The following is a 7,032-nucleotide window of genomic DNA, read 5'->3' on the forward strand; positions in this document are numbered from 1 at the left end:
TCACCCTGGCTAGGCGGACCTTCCGGGTAGAATAGACTTCTCTGAATATAACGAACGTTTTGGCGTGCCAGTACAACAATGTTGAGACGTTTCGGCACTTATAGGACATGGTTCTGCCAATTCTTCTTCACTGAGCATACGTTTTACCGGCATTTTTAACCTTCTGTTGCACGCCTCCACGATTTTCTACCAGCCACCTGAAGAAAAGCAAGGGGAAGCGGGCGAATCGTACACGCGGGTACCGCCTTCCTCATCCGATAATCTACACGTACTTCGACTGTGCTACATAACACCCATAGAAATCATCTCCACCTCTGCACGCTCGTCGTCTCTGATTGGTCAATTAGATAAGAGAAATGAGCAAATGCAGGCAATTCTATTTTCGTTGGCGGCAAGCAAAAGTGAACTTCTATAAATGAGGAGAGTGTTTAAATGGGTTGTTCAAAGTAAGCCTTTCTATCATCGCCCGATGCTTGCGTCAGCCGTCACAGTTGATTGGAATGAAATTAGAATCAAATAGTTTTATGTTATATCACCGATGGTCTATATTACGAGCAGATCGGAGGTAGTACAACGACTTTCCGGCTTGTTTGAACTACATTACGCACAGTAGCTGGTTCCGTGTCGAGGCCCGAGTGCCTGCTTACCTCCTCCTGCTTGTCGACGGAGCCGTACAGTGTCCCGTACCTGGCACGTCCCGTCCTGCGTACTCCGTGACCACGTGCTGTGTCTTGTTCCGGGGCTACCAATCTCTCGTGATGCAAGCCGTCCGCGTCGTAACCGGGACGCGCGGACGATGGGGAGCCGGACGACAGCGCTGAAATAGCCGACAACGGGGAAGCAGATGAAGGTGGGGAAGCGGCTGACGTGGGGGTAGCGGGCGTAAACGTGGCCAAAGTCTGTTTAAAGCCGTCGTTCGGTTGTTTCTTGCGGCCTTTGGGGCTATGATGGCGCAGCGTTATCAGATGCGGTGCGGTGCGGTCCTCGTCAGCCGTGGACGGCACACTCGGCGATGGCGAAAGTAAACCTTGCCGTTGATGTGGTCGCGTCCAGGCTGCGTTGAAGGCTGCTGTTGGTTTCGCGGTCGGGGACCTCCCGACGCGAGAGCGTCTTCTGAGCAGCTCGTTTGGTGACACTCGTCCTCGCGAGCTGCCGGGCGATGCTTGACGGCTTGTGCCGCCACTCGAGGACGGGGCAGTACTGGCAGCGTGGTCGCTGCGCGCAGGGTCGCCTTGCTCGGCTCGGCCTTCGTGCATACTGGATGACCGGCGCATTTCGACAACACCGAACGCGCAAGTCGAATTTGGCGTTGCCTGTAGTTCTACTATGCCGTGCTTGCCGTGATTGTCAGAGTGTGTAGCGACCTGCCGACGGCTGGAAACTAGGCGTGCAAATGCAGACTTGGGAAGTAGATTGCAACGCAAGCTGCGGGAACGTCGACCTGCGCGGAAGGCCAATCTTCGTCTTCAACTTTCGAGCAGTCAGCACTCACGAGGCCCGATTCATGCTTCCTCCTTTTCGTTCTCCGTGGATGATTTTGCACCGACTACTGAGCCGAGCCCTCATAACAGCCACAAAATTCATCCAGATGGGCACAGGGACGTGTACGCAAAGAGCACTACGACGACAAAAAGCAACACGAAAGGTAAAATTTCAGTTCTCTTTTCCACAAAGACGTGCCACTGAATGCATTGGACTGTGTTCTGTTTCAGTAGTTCCCCGCAGCAGATTCAAAGCTACGAGGCCCGCGAGCGCAGGTTCTTGCTCAGCGAGATGTAGGGCGAGGGTTCGGAAGCCGTTGGTAGAATAAATGGCCTCGACAAATGGTCTCGTCGCCAGTTGTCTGCTTGGAAGCTTCTCTGCAGGTCTTAGGTCCGGTTTTGCCTCAATTTCGCTTTCGCTTCTGAATAAGATATGTATTGAGGTTTCATGCAACTAAAAATGAATTTCTCCACTTGTTAGACTGGAAACGTGCAGGGAGCAAAATAAATCAAGGCAACGCTGCCGTATAGACATTAAAGATATCCGGAACCACACCTCGCGCTTGTGAAGAAACAATCTGCAGACAGCATAAGCTGCTGTGGACATCTCAGCCGGATTCTGCTATGCTGTCATATTTTTCACATATTTTTCAAGTCATATGTTTTTCAAACACTCTCGTTTCAAACGAGGCCTTCTCCTAACCCTCTTTGAAACTTACGATGGCTTTCATATGTCCTCATAATCGAGGTTGCTCGATGTTTCGCATAGCTGTCTACGACTTCCTAACTGATGTTTTGTTAATAAGGAAAGTATTTAGCGAGTCAGATAATTACAAGTAATTACTTATTTGAGCGTCAGCAACAAATTAATTACGAGTGGATTGTGAACATCACTGTGAACAATATGTACTTAGCCTCATTTTTACAAAACGATCAAGGTTTCTGAAAACTTCAGTGGTCGAATATGTTCATGACTGCAGTTTACTGAAAAATCTCTCGGGCAATGAAGGAAGATTCCGGAAGTATTTCTGGCTTGGTGGCAATAATGTGTTATGTAGTGTGTATATAGCGAGCCATTGCAATATCTTAGGGTAAATGCTAATACTAATTCCAGCCATGCAATTTCAGTAAGTTCAGAGAAATCGCTTGCGATGTGCGAAGGCCCACCGATGCTATAAGCCGCAAATTCTAGGGGTGCACGAGCAAATAGAGTGACACAACCAGTATAAAGATATTTCAAACTGGCTTGGAGCAATATTTCTACATAACCAAATGTGGTGATGTACCTTACCTTCTTCTAAAGCCTGTTATACCGCAGAAAAATGTAGAAATCTGTTCTAAAATTTTTTGTATAAGAGTACCAGGCAAACCGAAACCATTAATGCCGATTTGACTCCACGGCCACGTATGTTTGCTCAGAAGGCACTCAATTATTCATACCCGAGCAGAATGTCCAATCAAAGGTAACAGTTTTACCTTCTTTTCTAATTCTGCTATCAGCTATTTTTTGACCAGTCGTTGAGACTGGTCAAAACATTTTCGGCCAACCCCACTGTGGCTGTCTGTCACGCGACCTCACGAAAATCGCGAGAACTACCCATCTGATATATTTGCACACTCATTACGCATAATTAGACCGAAGTAAAAAAAAACTATTATTTTCTTATTCGGAGCCTTTTTGGCCTTTAGGAAATAAAGGCGTCGTCTCACCACTTACTATTGGGCAAATGTTTTCGGTCTTTTCCCACTTCGCCTGTCTGTCATGCGATATCACAAAAGCGCAAGAACTCATCGCGTCAAAGTGGCGTCAAAGTAGCCGCGCTTTGTTACTTAGGATAGATTCAAAAATTTTGCTAATTTATTCAACAATCCTTTGAATGCACCATAGATTTAACAAAAAGATAAAAGTTCTACATGATGTTCGAAAACCTCCATCGGTATGCCGATAAAGTCAACTACGTGTGGTCATCCTTATGTCATATCTATATAAAGTATTACAAGGAGAGTTTTCGAAGAGAAAACGGTGGTATGGCCAACGAAAAAGGAAAATGAATACTTCAATAGCGCTTTAGCACCGTACATTTGCTAACAATTTGCGCCAGCTTCCCAATTCGACAACGAATTTGCGGACAAGACGATCTGGCCTAATTTCGCTGAATGTTGTTGTTGTTGTTGTAGCCTGTGATGCCTGTGGCTCCTTACCACGATGGGGGATTGGCCAAGAAATGGGTGGAATACTCGAAATTATAATGGAGCATTAATTTTCTAATAGCTATTGAAATGGCATTGAATAGCGCAGAATTACCTGTTAAATAAAATCAGGAAGGTCATATTGAATGAGTATTAATTAATCTAAAAGTTAAAACAAAAAGAAAGGAATTTAGCAGGGCATTCGTTTAGATTCCGTGAGCAATGTTCGGACAGCGAAGCGTGCATCCCTATGGCTGAATACGAAAATGGACGCCCCGAACAAAAGAATTGCAGGTTCTGTCAAGTGCAGGCCAATTCGTCGAAAAGGCATTTCCAACCATCTTTTTCTCACCGCAGTAAAGCGGCGACAAGATAAAAGAAAGTGGTGTATCGTCTGTTCCTCATTACAAAAAGAACAGAGGGGAGAGGGAACCAAACCCGACCTGTGTAAATAGAAATTCAGCGAGGGTATGCGGCAGCGTAATTTGGTGAGGCAGACCTCAAGCATCTTTGTGTCACAGGATTCGCTATGCCAGGGAAATGCCAGGTGCTTATACTCTGGCGAAGCAGTCAAATGTGGGTTTGGTAAGGCTAATCTTATTGATCGCATCCGAAATCTTGCCGCCGTGATCTGTGCTGCCACTGGTAGAATAGAAAGAACAGGGCCGGATAGTGATGCATTTGCCAGTGAATCAGCAGCTTCATTAAAAAACAAACCTTTATGCCCTGGCACCCAAATCAAATGAACACATTGCACATGGGCTGGAACTGGTAAGTGGAAGAGTTTTAGCATGGGTGACTGATTAGTAGCGGTAAGGCAACAGCATACAGAAAGGGAGTCAGTCAAAATGGCAGCTGTTGTAATCATTGGGTCTAATTTACGTAAAGCTGGGATTACTGCTAACAACTCGGCCAGAAAAATAGGCACAAAATCAGGGAACCTTAAAGAAAAACACCAGTCGAGTGCAGGACAAAATATTCCAATGCCTGCTTTTTCCTCGCACTGTTAAGCATTTGTTGCAATGATAACGTTTCTAGGGTGCTTAGGTGGTTTTGCAACATGGCGTTTAAGATGCCGTAAGGGAGTAGTTTCGCGTGGATTGGGAAAATGTCATCGAAACTGATCTCTGGGTAATTTGAATGCGTATTATTAGGAAGCACATCACGAATTTGCATATTCAGGGGTTCAAGTAATGTTTCCACAAATATAATCTGTGGTCTATGAAACCTGGGCCAATGAACAGGAAAAAATAATTCTGGATCGGAGATGAAAATAATTTGAGGACGGTTTAATGGTCATTCATATAGCCTTAAGAAGGTCTGAACGGTCAGAAGGTAAAATCGGCATAATATGGGTGGCATTCTTGCTTGCAGGTATAATACGGCATTTGCAACGCATTTTGGAAGGCCTAAGCACAGACTTAGTGCATCTCGTTCTAACAAAACTAGCGGCCGAAGCTTGTATGCTGGAACAGCTGAGAATAAAACGGATCCAACTTCTAACACCGGACGAACATACATCTTATATACCATCAAGAGGGATTTTCTTCGCATACCTGTTCGCACCAGTCCCGCAGGGCCCTAAGATGAAGCGAACTCCAAGGCCCGAGACACGTGTCTCGGCGCCAAACTCTCGGTCCTCCAGCGCCTCAGAGAGAGCAATGGAGGTCGAAACAAAAACCCCGGTGCCCTCGACACCGAAGGACAAGCGCTCTCTCCAGCGCGGTAAGAGGGACAAAATCCCAATAACAACTCAAAATAAGAAGGCGATAACCTAAGGGTTATCGCTCTGTTGTATCTGCCTTCTTCAGATCCATGTCACCCAACATCTTTCTTATATCCCATTCACTCGTTAATATCATTTTTACCTTTAAATATTATAATCGCTTTTATGATTCATTGGAATTGTAGAGGTCTCTTACATAACTTAGGCGACATAAAAGACCTGTTAATAAACTTCTCTCCTGTGGCCCTGTGCTTACAGAAAACCAACCTAGGCGCAGAACACAAAAACATTTTGAAAGGTTTCACTGTTGTACGGCGCGACCGTACTCAGCCGAACCGGCTGTCAGGTGGTGTAGCCATTGTTCTTCCAGGTGGTATAGCAGCCAGAGAAGTTCCCATTAACACTCACATTGAAGCCGTTGTATTCATATACAACGACCTCAATCTGAGTGTTATGGGAACAAATGGTGATGGTGTTGTAAGCTAAAACGGTGACAGCAACGGCTTCATCATCATCATCAGCCTGGTTACACCTTTGTCCTGCAGTGGGCGTAACCAGGCTGGTGATGATGATGATGATGATGATGATGAAGCCGTTGCTGTCACCGTTTTAGCTCACAAAACCATCACCCTTTGTTCAGTATACATCCCGCCGCATTCACATTTTACCGTGAGAGACCTAGAGTTAATTTTAAACCAGCTACCTGAACCATTTTTAATAGGCGGTGATTTTAATTCACATAACACGGGTAGTAAAACTACTGAAAACAGGGGTCAAACGCTTGAAGTATTTATCCTAACAAATGACATATGCCTTTTAAACACCGGTGCGGCAACTTACTACCCCAAGCACAGGTGCTATGAGTTGCTTAGATCTGGCACTGTGCTCTCCATCTCTTTTTTGCGATTTTCAGTGGAATGGTATTGAGAACCCCTATGGTAGTGACCATATGCCAGGTATCATTTAAAGAACATCTCCTTTTCTTACCATCCCACTAAGGCCACCCCGTTGGAAACTCAATCTAGCAGACTGGCCTCACTTTACTGAAAAGGCCACTCTGGATAACATATCAGATGAGCTAACCATAGATGAAATGAATGATAAGATCACCACCTGTATACTTGCTGCAGCAGCAGAAACAATCCCACAATCGTCTGGCTTTCTAAGAAAAAACCTGAAACCCTGGTGAACGAAGGAATGTACACAAACAAAAAACTACAAAACAAAGCGTGGGGTATCTGTCGGCGATACCCGCACAAGATAATCTAATCTCTTTCAAAAAAGCAAAAGCGAAAGCCAGGTACACACGCAGACAAGCGGAAATACAGTCCTGGAAAAATTATTTCTCGTCTATAAATAGCTCAATAACATCCAAACGAATGTGGGATCAGGTTCGTAAGTTTAGAGGCGACTACGTTGCTCACACTATCCCCATACTATCACCTCCAGGCACGCAAGCAAATATAGAAGAACAAGCAGACATATTAGGGCAACATTTCCACGATATATCAAGCTCGGTAAACTATTCAGCTGCATTTCTTAAACATAAGCAATTAGCAGGAAAACTAAAGCTTCCGACCACAGGAAGTTCAGAAAGACGGTATAATGCCGCTTTAACAGTGCCGGAATTCAATA

Source organism: Dermacentor andersoni, chromosome 4 (assembly GCF_023375885.2).
Source record: "Dermacentor andersoni chromosome 4, qqDerAnde1_hic_scaffold, whole genome shotgun sequence".
Lineage (NCBI taxonomy): Eukaryota > Metazoa > Arthropoda > Arachnida > Ixodida > Ixodidae > Dermacentor > Dermacentor andersoni.